Source organism: Malaclemys terrapin, chromosome 3, assembly GCF_027887155.1.
Source record: "Malaclemys terrapin pileata isolate rMalTer1 chromosome 3, rMalTer1.hap1, whole genome shotgun sequence".
NCBI lineage: Eukaryota > Metazoa > Chordata > Testudines > Emydidae > Malaclemys > Malaclemys terrapin.
In genome coordinates this window covers 141,258,393-141,274,820 of record NC_071507.1, presented here as the reverse complement: position 1 = coordinate 141,274,820, position 16,428 = coordinate 141,258,393, and positions in this window count along the sequence as shown.

Genomic DNA, 16,428 nt, shown 5'->3' with positions numbered 1-16,428 from the left:
GCCTGAAGCAATTAGAATCAAAATTCAACTCCTTTGTGAGAAACTGATTATTGGAAATTCTTAAGCAATATGTGTTTTGTACTGTATCCACCCTAAAGATGTGGAACCGACCACAGCTCAGACTAGGCAATCTAATGACCATTTTGAAGAGAGTTGGGCTGTAACCAATGAATTCTTAAGGGTAGATTGCAAACTTTTTGCAGGAGTGACAGTGTCTTATTACATATTTGCACAAAGGGGTCCCGATCCAGTCTGGGGCTTCTGGATGTTAAATATTAACGTCTACTTACTGTATACAAGAAACAATTAAACCCTTGAGCTAAAACTACACTGTACTATACATGGAAAGTTAACAATCTTATTATATGCAGGGCTGGTAGTACTGGCTGCTGTTTAGGGTGCCCAACACTTTCCATTGTAAGTCCCTGCTTTCAGATTCTTATAACATTGCTAAACTTTGACTGTTTGAGCTGAAGTTTTCTATGCTGGCTGTCTGCCTTGGCTGAATTTTTGGGAAAAATGTTTCAACCATTTCCGAGAATGAAGCTAGGGAAAATATCTTGTTTTGCCCACATGAAAAAATTCTTGAGATCTTTTTGTTGAACAGCTGTAGCACCCCCATGCTTTGGATCAGGAACTTGAAGTTAGGCCAGGTATGGCATTTGTGAAAAGGATGTGTCTTTTGCCATTCCGATGAAAATCCCACCCAAACAAAATCATAGTTCACACATGCTCAGTAGAGATTTACTAGAATTTAGCTAAAAGCGCTGAAGATTCTGTCCTCACTGAACATGCTTGAACCTCTCACAAATCTTAGTGCTGATCAGAGTGTACATGCTCCAACCCCACAGAACAACTGATCATGCTCCATGCCCCCACCACTCCAAGTGCTGCTGACCAGACTATGCATGCACCTTCCCCTTGTAGCTCCTATGTGATTGGACTGAACATGTGCCATCCCGACTGCAACTGAGCATGCTCCAGCCCAGTGCTCTGGGGGCTCAGAAAAATTAACGCTGAAGTCTCTGGACTGGGATGGGGCCAGGCATTGGAACTGAGAGAATGGAGCCTGTCTCTTTACTGATCCCCCTGCTGACACCCAGGCAGTGTGGAGGAGGAAGCTGCCTGATTCAAATGCAGAGAGAACAAAACACAGATGAGGAGGAGGGAAAGAAGTAGATTGGGGTGAGGAGTCTGATGAAATTGGGACTGGTGGGAGTAAGAGGAGAGACACCGTGACAGGGAGTTAAAGTGAGAGAGACTGGGAATGGTTGATCAAGGAGACTGGGACTGGGAGGAGGAGAGTGGGACTGGCTGGGCAAGAAAACTGGGAGTTGTGGTGGGGAGGGCAGTCTGAGACTAGTTGGATGGGAAGGCTCAGAGTGGGAGCCGTAGGGTGGGGGGAGAGGCTGGAAATGTGAGGGACAGGAGGCTGGGACAGGGAGCTGGGGCAGAGAGGAAAGGCTGGGAGTGATTGAGCAAGGAGACTGGATGGTGGATGGTGGCGATGAGATTGGGATCTCTGAGGGAAATGGGGGGAGTGACTGGGAAGGGGGAGGATCATTGTGATTGGATGAGGGGCTGGAGGGAGGGGGAAGACTAGGATTGGCTGGTAAAGGAAAAGGCTAGGCACAAGTAGGGGAGGAGAGGAAGATCTGACAAGGATCTGGAGTACAGGGGGCAAACTGTGACTGGCTGAGCAAAGAGACTGGGACAAGTAGACTGAGAATGGATGAGGAGCCCAGGAAGTTAGAGTGGGAGCTGGGATGGAGTTGGGGAGAGACAAGGAGGCAGTAGGGGGCAACAGGGACTGGCTGGGCAAGGAGCCTGGGATAAGGAGTTGGGGTAGTGGTGGGGAAGTGAGACTATCTGGGAAAGTAGCATAGGAACAAGGAGAGACTGGGAGTCACATGGGAGGGAAATTGGCCAGTGAACCCAAGGGAGGAGACGAGGTCTGACAGGGCGAGGAGACTGGGACTGGGATGAGAAACCTGAGGACTAGATGCTGGGGCTGGGTAGGCGAGGAGATTGGGATTGTGGAAGAGCTAGGCCTGGACAGGGAGAGTTCAGAAGGCATGGGGCAAAAGGGATCAAGCTTAGGGGTAATGGGCAAGAGTCTGTGCTCATTAGAGTGCCTTCCCCTCCAGAGTCTAGAATGGAACCCAAGATTCCCGAGTCTCTTCTTTCCTCTGCTGTCCACAAATATCTGTGAAGCTCACTAATAAAATGTGAGTCTTACCCTTCTAATGCTGGTCCACATAGAGGTGACAACCTACTATAGCTCAAATGGGAGAGGTCTGTATGGTAGCTCTCAAGGTACCAATCCTGCTGATGATCCATGCGGGTATCAACATGATGCCACATGATGGAATTTCTGTTTTTTCAGTTTAAAAACCTATTAAAAACCTAGGAAATTATGCATAAAAACTATGTTAAAATACATTATGAAGGTAAAAAAGCCAAGCATTCAAAAGGTAGGAAAGACCAGACTTAAAGTTACCTGTGCAACCTTATTTCGGCCTCCTTGTGCATATGCATTATGTCACACTGGCTTATGGATTAGTTTGGAAGATTAATGGAAGACACTCCCTGCAGAAAAGGCAGCAAAGGAGAAAGTTTGAAGGCTCTTATGAGAGAGGTGGATAAAAAAGCAATCAAATGTGATATGATTGACAGATCAGAGGAAGCAGGGCAATGGGATGGGGTACACAAACAAATAAGTGGAGAAGGGCTTAAAAGGTAAAGACTCAGAACAAAAATCCTGGTTCCATTTAAGTCAATGGGAATTTTGCCATTAGCTGCGGTCGGGTTTGTATTTCACCCTAAAATCTTGAATATGATGTGATGGAGAGAATACACACAGACACCTTTACAGATAGAAAAGTGTGTACTTCCTTGTAAATACATATAAAACACAACCTTTTTAAAGTTTTAAAACCTGCAAACTTTTACAATTACAAAAAATAAGGTAAATCCCTTGTCTCATGAAATGTTCATTAGGTGAGTTATGTAGTTCTTTCAAAATGCCATCAGTCTTCCTGGTCCAGGTGATCCTCGCAGCAGTTCTCCAGCCAGCGGAAGTCAAAATGTCAGCTCTCTTCGAATATTCGAAAGGCAAGTCATATATAATTAAATCTCTTGTTTTTATTTTTCCAGTGTTGATTTATTTCTGTGTGTTTTATTCAGGCTGCCTGTGTTTTGCACAGACAGCACTTACTAGTCTCAGGGGAAGACACTTTTGATTTCCACAGAAAGCATGAAAAGTCAAAGTTCATGAAGTGTAAAGCCCAAAGGGATTATTAGATCATCTAAACTGACCTCCTGTATACCATAGACCATTAAATTTCATCCAGGTACCCCTATCCTGAGCCTAATAACCTGTGGCTGGCTAAAGCATATCTTCCAAAAAGGCATCCAGTCTTAATTTGAAAACATCAGAGAGAGGGAGAATCCACCATTTCCCTTGGTAGTTTGTTCCAATGGTTAATCACCCTCACGGTTAAAAATTTGTACCTAATTTCTAATTTGAATGTGTCTAGTTTCAGCTTCCAGCCATTAGTTCTTGTTCTGCCTTTCTCTACTAGATTAAAGAGCCCCTTAATACCCAGGATTTTCTCCCCATTAAGGTATTTATACACTGTAATCAAGTCATCTCTCACTTTTCTTTATAAACCAAAGAGATTGAGCTCTTCAAATCTCTAACTGTAAGGCATTTTCTCCAGCCCTTGAATCTTTTCTGTGGCTCATTTTCTGCACCCTCACCAATTTATCAAAATCCTTTTAAAAATGTGGACTCCAGAATTGTAAGTGATATTCCAGTCTCGATCTCACCAATGCCATATACAGAGGACAAATCTCTTCCCTACTCCTACACTCGTTTGCACATCCAAGGATTGCATTAGTCCTTTTTGCCACAGCATCACACTGAGAACGCATGTTCAGTTGCCTGTCCACGATGACCCCTCAATTCTTTTCAGAGTCACTGCTTTCCAGCACAGTCCCCTGTTCCTTAGGAATGGCCTGAATTCCTTTCCCCTAGATGTATAACTTTACATTTAGCCATGTTAAAACACATTTTATTTGAACGGGCCCAGCTTACCAAGCCATCCAGTTGGCTGTGTATGATTGCTCTGTCCTCATTATTTACCACTCTGCCAATCTTTGTGTTCTCCGCAAATTTCATCAGCAGTGATTTTATTTTCACTTCCAGATCTCTGATGAAAATGTTGAAATGGGTCAGCCTGGTACTGATCCCTATGGAAATCCACTAGAAACACGCCCATTTGGTGATGGTTCTTCACTGACAACTACTATTTGAGATCTGTCATTGCAGCATGAAATTCTGATTAAAAATTAGCATTATACAGTGTCAGTAGAGTGCACTGGCTAACTAGGGCTATGTCTACACTGCACTTTTGTCAGTGAAACTTTTGTTGGTGAAGGATGTGAAAAAACACACCTCTGACTGACAAAAGTTTTACCAACAAAAAGCGCCAATGTGGACAGCACTTTGTCGGCGAGAGAGTATATTATATCTATGCACTTACCTTTATCCACCAAACTTTTAATGTCCTCAAGGAATGAAATCAGGTTTATTTGACAAGACCTAAAACCATAAAACCTGTTGATTGGTATCAAGTATATTTCTGGCCGTTAATTCTTTATCAGTTGAATCCCATATCAGCTTTTCCATTATTTTAATAATTTATTTGTAAATAAATATTGTAAATAAATGTAAAATAACATTATAACAAAATGAAATAACATTACAACATTTAAAATAACATTTTCACTTCAAAATATTCATTTTCAACAAAACCCCATTTTTCAGCAAGAAAAGTTTTCAGTCACAAAATTTCAGCCAGCTCTCCCAATGGGTAACTTTCGCTGTTTGTGACAATGAAGCATAGTAGTCGTTTGGAATCCTCTGTGGTAGGTTTCACGTTCACAGTGAATAAAAGTAGCAGTCCTGGTGACTGCAATCAGGAGCTTTAACTATTGAGAACACACCATAGACATGCTTTTTCTTTTGATTGTACTTTATATTGAAAAAGGAAGTGGGGGAGGGGAGCTCTTCATTAGAGTGCCTGCTGCCACTGCCCTGGTCACGTCCACAAATTTCTTTACACTCAAAGTTATGCAGGCTAATTAATCAGCTCTCCTACTCGTGAGGCAAGTGAATCACCTTGGATTTTTTTCCTCCCCTCTCCAAAACTGCAGTGTTGGCTGGTCTGACAACAATGTTGTTACTTGGGAAGCACCCACAAGGCTCACTCAAAACAGGAATATTCATGACATTTACAAATCGATATATTAAACAAGTGAATATATAAGGTAGCAACAGCCATTTTTATATGCGTTTCTTCATTAAATAGACTGGATCCCTCTTTAATTTACTCAAATTGCATCCTAAAGCCAAGCAATAGCTGTGTATAAATTTAAATGTCCTAAGCTGCTATGTAGTATTGCGGTGAGATGTTAAAAACTTGCTGCATTACACCCTAGAGGTTGCTGCATTTCAGTGGTGGGTGAAGCACTTGCTGGGTTTTAATGTTTGTTTAGGTTTCTGAAGTGCTTTGGGGATCCTTGGGTCTGAAAGCCACTGTATAAATAGGAGATCATTATCACTGAGTCATGGGTGGTATAGACTCTATGTTTATCTATTTTGGGTTTTTATCCTTGATAACCTCTTTTCTTAAGCATGATTTGCACAAGCTATATAGTGACAGGGCCTTATTCGGATCTCACTTAGGCTTGCTTTACACTTGTGTAACTCCATTGCCTTCAAAGCAATTTCTGTGGATTTACTCCAGTGTAACAGGGCCAAATCAGTCCCATAGAATCCTGGAAGGGACCTGGCATGTGTCTCTGTAACATCTTGTAATTTCAACTCGCATTCTGTGAGATTGGTTCATCAGTGTGACATGTCAAAATGTTACCAGGAGAATGAATTATATCTATCACTCCTCACCTCTCAGAAGACACATCCTTCTCTGGAAGACTGATTCACAGGGGCACTTGAGATGTGAATTGTATTGGCAGAATTTTTAACTGTGAATGAAAGCACGTAAGTGGGATGCCACATGCAAGTACTGGAACAGAGTGAAGAATACTTCTTTTCAGTTGTCTCTTGTAAATGCAAGTTAATCCACCTAACTGCTATGCTGTCTCTAACTTACACCAAGCTGCCTTTGGCCCCAAAGTGCTGTTCTCTCAGTTGAGTATTGCCAAGACATAGAGATGGCCCAGCTGCGTTCATGTTCAATTAGCCAGGTCCCTTATCCTGAGGTCCAGAATAAGTGAGGGTGGCTTGGGTGCCATTACAACAGCTCTATGCCACCCAGGCATTTCCTCTTACTAGTGGAATCCTTCATCAGCCAGTTATGCAGCTGTGGCAAGGCTGAGAGTATGTTTACACGATGAAATTAGGTCAATTTTATAGAAATTGATTTTTAGAAATCGATTTTATACAGTCAATTGCGTATGTCCCCACTAAGCGCATTAAGTCGGCGGAGTGCGTCCTCACTACCATGGCTAGCATCGACTTACGGAGAGTTGCACTGTGGGTAGCTATCCCACAGTTCCCGCAGTCTCCACTGCCCATTGGAATTCTGGGTTAAGCTCCCAATGCCTGATGGGGCAAAAACATTGTCGCGGGTGGTTTTGGGTACATGTCATCAGTCGCCCCTCCCTCCGTGAAAGCAATGGCAGACAATCGTTTCGCGCCAGACACCAGGTCGATTAGAAGCACACAGCAAGACGTGCTACGCATCAGAGAGGCTTTGAAAACCAGTTTCATGACTGGCCAGGCTTTGGTGTGACAGTTGAGTGTGTTTCTCCTTGATGCAAAATCTCCTTGTTGATTTTAATTCCCTGTAAGCCAACCACCCTCCCCCTTTGAAATAAAGTAACTATTGTTTTGAAACCATGCATTCTTTCTTTATTAATTAAAAAACAAGGGGAGAGGGATAGCTCAGTGGTTTGAGCATTGGCCTGCTAAACCCAGGGTTGTGAGTTCAATCCTTGAAGGGGCCACTTAGGGATCTGGGGCAAAATCAGTAGTTGGTCCTGCTAGAGAAGGATAGGTATATCTCCATACATTATTATTTATAGATAACGGACAAGGTAGCCCAGGTGGGGTGGGGGAGGACAAGGCTACTTTGCTTATTGTAGCCACACTAAAAATCAAACTGTTTGAATGACAGTCTTCTGTTGCTTGGGCCATCCTCTGGAGTGGAGTGGCTGGGTACCCGGAGCCTCCCCCCCACCCACATTCTTGAGCATCTGGGTGAGGAGGCTATGGAACATGGGGAGGAGGGTAGGCGGTTATACACTGGATGCAGTGGGGGTCTGTGCTCTTTTTGGCTTTCCTGCAGCACCAACAGATGCTTCATCATGTCTGTTTGATCCCCCAACAGAAGCTTCTTCATGGCCGTTTGCTCCCCCATTAGCCTGAGCATTGCGTCCTGCCTCTGCTCTTTGTGCTCACTTAATTCTTTCCTGAATGCCACTGAATGCCTCCATGCATTAAGCTGTGCCCTATTAGTGCGGGAGGACTGCATGAGCTCGGAAAACATGTCATCGCGAGTGCATTTTTTTCGCCTTCTAATCTGTGATATCCTCAGAGACAGAGATGATAGGGGGAGCGTAGAAACATTCTATGCGCTATGATTCTGGGGGGACTGCATGGTCACCTGTGCTGCTGAGTTTGCCATGCTGACCAAACAGGAAATGAAATTAAAAAGTTCCCAGGGCTTTTCCTGTGTACCTGGCTAGTGCATCAGAGTTCAAAGTGCTGTCCAGAACAGTCACAATGGAGCATGCTGGGATAGCTCCCGGAGGCCAATACCATCTGCACTACCCCAAATTCGACCCAGCAAAGTAGATTTTAGCGCTACTCCGCTCACCGGGGAGGAGTACAGAAGTCGATTTTAAGAGCCATTTAGGTCGACAGAACGGAGTTGGTTGTGTGGACGCATTCATTTTTAAATCGACCTAACGCGGCTAAATTTGACCTAACCCCATAGTGTAGACCACGCCTGAGGCTGTCTGTCTGAGCGAGTGTTGTGTACTTGCATAATAGCAGTGCTAGCAAGGATTATACACTAGACCAGTGGTTCCCAAACTGGGGTTCATGAAATGTTACAGGGGGTTCTCAGGAAAAAATTCCCTAATGGTGGACAGAGCTGTCCCTAGGGACCCCAGGCAGCATGGGGCCAGCAGCCTGGAGCCCCTGGACTTCCAAGAGCTAAGCAGATCAAAGCAAGCCTATCTATCACACTGAGGAGATTTAAACTTCAAGACTCCTTTTAAGAAATGGAAAGGGAGGTGGATATATTTTGCTGTTTTTAAAATTAAATAGGCAGCTAGGATTATTATTATGAAGAACAAGTTTAAGCTTTATTGTAACACGTGTTGTTTGCCTGGACTGCTCAAGACCTGAATGCTTGTGTAGGAGGAACGCTTTGAGTTGGCGTCTTAAATACCTTCATGCTATTTCACATCTGATACTCCTTGATGAAACATAGGAGCCTTGTCTTATAACAGGCTTATTCAAAGCAATACAAGCTATGAAAGTGAGCTCTAGGAAGACGTTTTCATAATGTAATAAAAATACTGTAATGATTAATAATAATTAATACTAAATAGTGTGTAATAAGCATGTCATAAAAACAAATTTTATTTTTCCAAGATCACTGCTTTTATCATTTATACTCAAGTAAAGGAGAAAATCCCTGGAAATATTCATTTTTTTGGAGGGGGTTCGCGAGACTTGACATTTTGGTGAAAGTGCACTAGAGAGTCGCATACTTTGTTGCTTTGGTAGGCCAAGTTCATTGTTCACGCCAGAGACTTCTTACATTTCTTCATGGTTCCCTACAAACTCTGTGTGCCATCCTCCCATCCCCCTCTATTTTAGGGACACCTTGCACCCCTCCCAGTCTCCCCATAGCAGGTGCTCTGCATATGCCCAAATCCCTCCTTCATCGCATGCCAGCATCTATGTATGTCCCCCCCTCCCCATACCTTTGTCCCCCTCCTCCTTCCCCATGCAAGGGTCTATGTGTGCCCCCTCATTCTTCCCTTCTATCAGTTCCCCCTTTCCCACCATGGTACGTGATCTACAGGGATTCTAGTTTTCCATGATAAAACCGCCTAAAATTCTCTGATAAAAAAACATAAAAAATCTGTGTTTTTCTGTGATTAAAATGAAACGCTGAACTTTAGTTTCCCCAGCCACAATATATATATCAGTTGAACATAATGTTTTATTGATATAGTTAAATTTTTTAAGCAAGTTCTAAGCCTACCAGTTCCATCAATCATTATAATAATATAAAATTAATAGAATTGCAATTTGTATTTCTTACATCTACCAAATCCTTCTATGTCTGTATTCTGTATTTTTAGAAAATTGTTTTTTTTAAATGCACAAAACCACACAGTAAACACAGATCCTATAGGCTGGAATATGTTCGCATATAATATTTAAGCATTAAAAATTAACAAATTAATAATCAAAGAGTGTGTGTAACAGAAAAAGCCAGCTTTACGTCCATGGGAAGGGAAAAACCCTTCATACGGTTTAGCAATAGAAGAACGGTCTGTGAGACACCAATAATGATATTCTAAGGACAGTATGCCACATGAATAAAAGATTCTTATTGTACGCTTAAGTAGATTTAGGATAAACCTTACAAAAGTGCCTGAGTGACTTGAGAGCCTGAAAACATATTTCAGCCTACCAGTTAGAATATATAAATGTGTGCACTGTGTGCATTTGCTACTAGTTATTACCACTGTATAGTCTGATTGCTGACCAGCAGGGATCTTAGTTTTCCATGATAAAAACCCCAAAATTATCCTATAAAAACATAAAAATCCACATTTTTCAGCTATTAAAATGAAACACAGAGCTTTGGTTCCCCTAGCCCCAAAATGCCGCCCCCCCACAGAGGCGGCGGAAGGTCCTGCTGCCGAAATACCGCTGCGGTTGCCGCCCCCCAAATTGTAGTACCTTAGGCGACCGCCTAGGTCGCCTAATGGGTTGCGCCGGCCCTGGCTTCTGACCATTCATGACTAAAATATTTCTTGCCTTTTTGGAATTTATTGGATGCGGCGTTCAAAGTTATCACGTTACAACAATAAATGCTGTCAAGTTGAGTGTAAGGCCTTGCAAGCTCAGCCAATGATGTTAAAATGCGCCTTTTATGCAGACCTTACAGATTTTGTCCATCTGATTGTTTCTGCCATTCTCCTAGTCTGATTCACTCTTACATATGCTAGGTATGTGCAAGTGAAACCTTCCTGCCCCAGTAGGCGCTGCTGTGCCTTGGAGGACGCCCACAAGGAAAGAGAATAAACACAGTGGTTGGTACCACTGCCCCCCAGCTGGGAGAGGGCAGCTGTAGACCATGGTTGAGGTTTCACAGCAGCCAGCTGGCAGAAACTCCCAAAAGAATGAACTGAATCAGTACATTCCCCACCTACTCATGCTTCCTCCACAGCCAGTGCCACCAACTGCTTTGGCTGTGTGCTCCTCTAGCGAAGGGAAAGGAGATGTGTTGTGTTGTCACTACCTCCCCACCTCACAGTGCCTAGGCAGGTTTTCTTCTACTGGGGATTCTTCACCCTTGGTAACAAGAGCCGGCAGCTAAGTATCTCAAAGGATAATGTAGCCCCTTCTTTGTATCTGAATAAGTAGTCAGATACGAGTGTAGCTTTGTTTGTTTTGTGGTGTTCTGGGTGAAGAACTGTTTGAGAAAAAAAATCTTCAGCTTCAGATTCTTTTCAGTGCAGGGTTAGTAGCGGCTGTGATAATTGCCCGCTATTCTGGGAACCTCCCATTTGTCATATTATCTCCATGTGACCACTTCCTACAACTGGATCCCAATCCTGGGCTCTTTGTGTACCCAAAGATCCCATGAAAGTCAATGGGTGCTCTGGGGTTGCAGGAGCAGATGTCAAGCTGTTAAATACTCACCTAGTTAATGCAGTGGGTAAAAGCCTAACAAGTTGAAGTCAATGGGAGTTTTATCTGAGTAAGAACTAAGAGTTACAAGATCTGGACTCTAAAAAGAAAAATATTTGCCAAATAGGTTCACACTGACTGCTATTATGTGATCTTATAATAAAGAGACCCTAGCTTAGGGCCTATGCTTTTGTTCAATCAATGGGAGTTTTACCCTAACTAGGATCAAGATTAAACCGATATCATATAAACACAGAGGAGAGGAGTGGGGTGTCAAGTTAAGGGCTACATGAACCATGACTCTGAAAGTCATAACTTCTGGGGGCTTAAGATATTAATATTAGTGCATCATAGTTTTATTGCATTTAATATATAAAAATAAATATTTCTTTTTGTGTCAGTCCCCAGATGTATAGCTGCAAAAAGCTAGGTTTAAATAGTGCCTAAATGGTGATATGTCAGGAAATGTAAAGTTAACTTGATACTTAAATATTAACTCATGAATCTGACCGTGTTTGTTATTCTTCACAAAAGTCAGGAAATAAGACGAGTGTTAGACTTAATTCCGAATATCCTGGCCCTGGCCGTGTGGTGTCTCAGAGATAACATTCTCTAAACATTGTGTCTTTAAAAATTTAATTTCCTTCTTATTTCCATGTTCCTGTTGCTTTGACTGTCAAGCTTCTCTTATGTGTATTCTCTTGCATCTCCGGCTGCTTGCTATTCAGTCTCTCTCTCACCTACGTTCTCTGATTATTTACACTATGAATTTACAATTCTTCCTTTTTAACTTTTTTTTCCAGTGAAAGGTCTCAATTCCCACACATATGGCTAGCTTGAACCACTTGTTTGAAAGCAGAGACGTGAGGATATACTAGGGACCCTTGAAAAATCTGTATTTTTCCTTATGCCCTTCCAGGGCCGGCTCTAGCTTTTTTGCGGCCCCAAGCAGCAAAAAAAAGCGCCACCCCATGAGGCCCCCCGCTGAGCGCAGTGCCGCCCCCCGCCGAACCTCCCCCCGAGCACCGCCCTCCCGCACCGCCCCCCCGCTGAGCGCCGGAACCCCCCCTCCTCCGAGCGCCGAGCCCTGTGCTGCCGAGCTCCACGCTGCTGGAACCCCCCCCCCGAGCGCCGAGCCCCGTGCTGCCCCCCCACCCGCCGAGCTCCGCGCCGCTGGAGCCTGCCGAGCGCCGCCAGAACCCCCCCCCCGCCGGAGCGCCGCCCCCCCGCCGAGCGCCGGGCCGCGCCGCCGGAGCGCCCCCCCCCACGCGGAATGCCGCGCTGCGCTCTCCCCCGCCGCCCCTTACCAGGTGCCGCCCCAAGCATGTGCTTGGGTGCTGGTGCCTGGAGCCGGCCCTGTGCCCTTCCTTATCCCCAGCCTACTGAAGCTTTCCACTTCCCAACAGGACACATCAGCATATCTCCAGTAGGAGCATCTCTGATTCCTCTGCCCAATACACTCTGAAACAGAGAAGAGAAGCCCTCTGCACAGAAGCAACAATTAAGACCTCTTTGCACAGTGTCATTATCCTCTCAGACCAACATGGCCCAGAACAAGCCCTTTGCTGCGGCCTTGCCAAGACTGCCTCTGAGGTTTCCAGCTTCTACTTTATCAAAGACTCCAGTTTTGCTGTTCTCCCTTCCTGTGCGTAAGAGTTAGGCCCCAATCTTACGATGAGTTGTGTGACTGGAGAACTGTGCCCACAAGCAGTCCCACTAACTTCAATGGGGCTCCGCACCGGAGCACGGTTTGCCCACACAGAGTTCTTTGCAGGATCAAGAACTTAGTCCTTAAATAGTTAACTTGTGGTGTCATGAATGACAATGCTTTTGTTGTCCTTGGGAGTTTGGGTCACACATCATGACAGAAACATATTCACACCATTGTTGTTTATTAGGTTGCTTCCTTGAACACGTCTTCAATGTAATCTGTGCATTATTCTTTATTATTGGAGTTTTTTATGTACAAGCCCTTTTTAGTTATGCAAATATGACATCACCTGCTCTCCTCAGATGGTCTACATAATCATATTCCTTATAGAATCAAATAAAATTGCATTTTAGAACAAAAGTGTTTCGATTAATTTTCAACCATGTTTACCCCCTTCCTCTGAAATCAAAAACAAAATAAGGTAAGTGACTCAGTATGTGTTGAAATTATTTTCTAATAATGGGTAGATATTCTTGTTTATTATTTATGTGCATATAATTCAGAGAGAGCAATTAACATCTTAATGAAATCTTTACATAGAATAATAGCGGTTTTTATGAAAATGGGATTGTGAGCATGATTTGTTGCTTCTAGCAAACAAAACATAATCAGATTCTGTTTAACAATGTACAAACCTATTAACATATGAAGAATGCACTCAGATAACGTTAGCATTATAACACACGATAAGAACAAGCTTAACTCAGTCCCTTTTCTCATGGTGTTGCAGCACAGATGAGACCAAACTCCGCTGTCATTTACACCACTGTAATCTCATTGGTGAGGTGCTCAGCAGTTTATTTGCTGAGGGTTAGTGATTTGTCAACCTTTATTTGGCTTTAGTCCCCATAGGTTTTCACCCCTCAATCTTACTTGCAAGTTTAGATTAAAAGAAACCTGAAACTTAACAAGGAATTAAGGCCTTGTCTACACTGGGGATTTGGCTGGATTATAGCCATTGGTGACAGCCATCAATGTAGATGCACTGGCACCAAATCCCAGTGTAGGTAAACAAAGCTGATATTTGCATTGGTGGAGATTATCCTGGTTTCAGGCAGAAGTAAATTGCAATAATGCAAATCATAGCAAGTAGTGCCAGTCTACCTATAACTAGGGGTTAGCCCAGGGCACCTATGCTGATGGCTGGAATTGGGGCAGATCCCCACTGTAGACAAGACCTAGAACTGAAAGCAAAGGTTGGAGTTCACTTAGTTTCCAATCCCTTTCTAAGAACACATGGGGAGGGAACAAAAGGTTTGCTTGAAACTTGGCCAAGGTTCACTTGAATCAGATGTAGGTCAACGGGAACATGGCCCATACTTACTCTAGATGTACAGGAGCCACGGCAGTCCTTTGAAGATATGTCCACACTGCAATTAAATATTTTGTCTTCCAGGCCATACTAAATGTTTACACATAAGACCAAATCCAGCCTACTCAGTGCAATGATGTGAAAATGATACAGTGAGGTGATGCCACTGCCAAAGGAATTCTGCTAGACAAGGTAGCATCCCACTGGATGGGTTGGCTGTGGCACAAAAAGATCACTTTGCTGCTTCTTTGAGCAGGAGTATTGTACACACCCTTGGTCTACTGGCTAGTGTGTGCCATTGGTGGCTGTATAAGTGCCAGTTGATTGGGGGATCTGGACTCACCCCAAGCTGCAGAACAAAACTCCCATAGGGATGCTGTCAGCAGGATGCCATATTAGCTGGACTCACCTAGTGCACTTCTGCTGCTTGTGTGAAAAGAGAAAGCTTCCTCTGCTCCCTTTGTGCAGCATGGCAGGAACTGAGCCAATTTCTATATAAATGGGTCTATCATATCAGCAGTGTCTCTGTCTTTCCTCCCCCAATATCTTTTCCTCCAGCAACTTACAATTACAGTATTCTTTCCATTACCATTAAATTTAATATAATCCATCAAGTAGTCCCACAGGGGATATCTTTCACTTTGGATTTATCTGCTAATAGACACAGGGTAGCAGATGATGGCTCTATTTTCAGTAAGATTATTAATTAAAAAAGCACTTTTATCACACAAGTCTGACAGTCTCCAAACATACATTTATATTTCCCAATTCCATTTGAACATCTTCACTGTAAATTACTGCCTTATGGTCCCAGTTTCTACAGGCATTCGGTCTTCCAATAGAATCTATGAGAAAAGAAATGGCTAATTTGATACATTTCTTCTTACTGACTAGCTTCTGACACATCACTTGATCCAACTGTCTTCTGAAAGTTTACATACCAAGTCTTCTCTGCTTTATAGAAGTTAAAATGGAGGCTGGATCTAGGTCTACCCTCTATTACATATTCCCAGCTCCCATTTAGTTGAATAGATTCATAAGTTTAAGGCCAGAAGGAACCATTAGATCATCTAGACTTTCCTCCTAATGTCACAAGCCATTAAGTTTTATCCAGTTACCACTATGGTAAGCCTAATAACTTGTGATTAACATGAGCATGGCATCTAGAAATACATCCAGTCTTGATGTGAAGCCATCAAGCGACAGAATCTACCACTTCCTTTGGTATTTTGTTCCAAATGGTTAACTCACACGCGCTGTTAAAAATGTGTGCCTTATTTCTAATTAGAATTTGTCTGACTTCAGAGTCCAGCCATTGGTGCTTGTTATGCTTTTCTCTGCTAGATTAAAGAGCCTTTAATACTCAGTATTTTCTCCCTGTGACGGTACACATGCTTTAATCAAGTCACCTCTCGGTCTTCTTTTTGATAAGCTAAACATATGGCACTCTTAAGGAGGCATTTTCTCCAGCTTCCAAATCATGATTGTAGTTCTTTTCTGCATCCTATCCAATGTTTTACCAATGGGGTTCACGTGCATGCATCTGAAGGCAAGAGTCAATGCTTTATTGTTACATATATGGGGAAGCCTAATCTTGCAAATACCTAATTTTGTTTTTTTTTAAAATACCTCCTTCCACCTTACCTGTTTATTAACTAGCCCAAATATCAGAGAAACCAGTATGCTTTCTACCAGTATGCTTCATAATACCATGCTATGGGCACAGCTCTGCAGGATGATGAACACTGGGGCCCAATCCAGCAAAGCACTTAAGTCCCCAGTGGGCCTCATGAACTTAAAGTGAAGACTTTTCTTGCTGGAATGGACCACAGTGCTCAGAACCTTGCAGAATCAAGGCCCTATCTGCTGTCATTGTTCCATACATAGAGCTCCCATTGAAGTCAATGGGAGTTTTTCATAAAAAGCAATGCTAGGAGATGTTCCCATGTTTGACAGAACACGGCAGAATGGAAACTACATATCTAAGTGGTGAAAAAAGTTGAAGCACACATTCTACATGACATGATATGCTCCAGTCCTTTGATTCTTTCTTTCAGAAGCTAACTTCTTAGTGACACAAAACATGACTTGATAGAAAGTCCAGCCTATGAGCTGTATGGCCTTATTGTGAGATGATGTATGTTGACGCTCCATCATGGATCCACCACTGAGAAACTGTTCTTTCCATAGAAAGATAATTGTACTTCAAATAACGTTATTTACAGAAACAAGGTTGGGGAGGGAGCTGATGCGATAGAAAATCCAGACTGATGTTTGAAAGGAAGAATAATGCCTATTGCATGGCAAGTGCTTTCAGGGAATCATGCAGGAGCAAAATCTAGGGTACCTAGGGTACACATCCTCTAGCGACAGCACAGCTGCATTGGGATGCATCGATGATTTGACCACTTGCAGAACCCAGAGGTGAAGAGA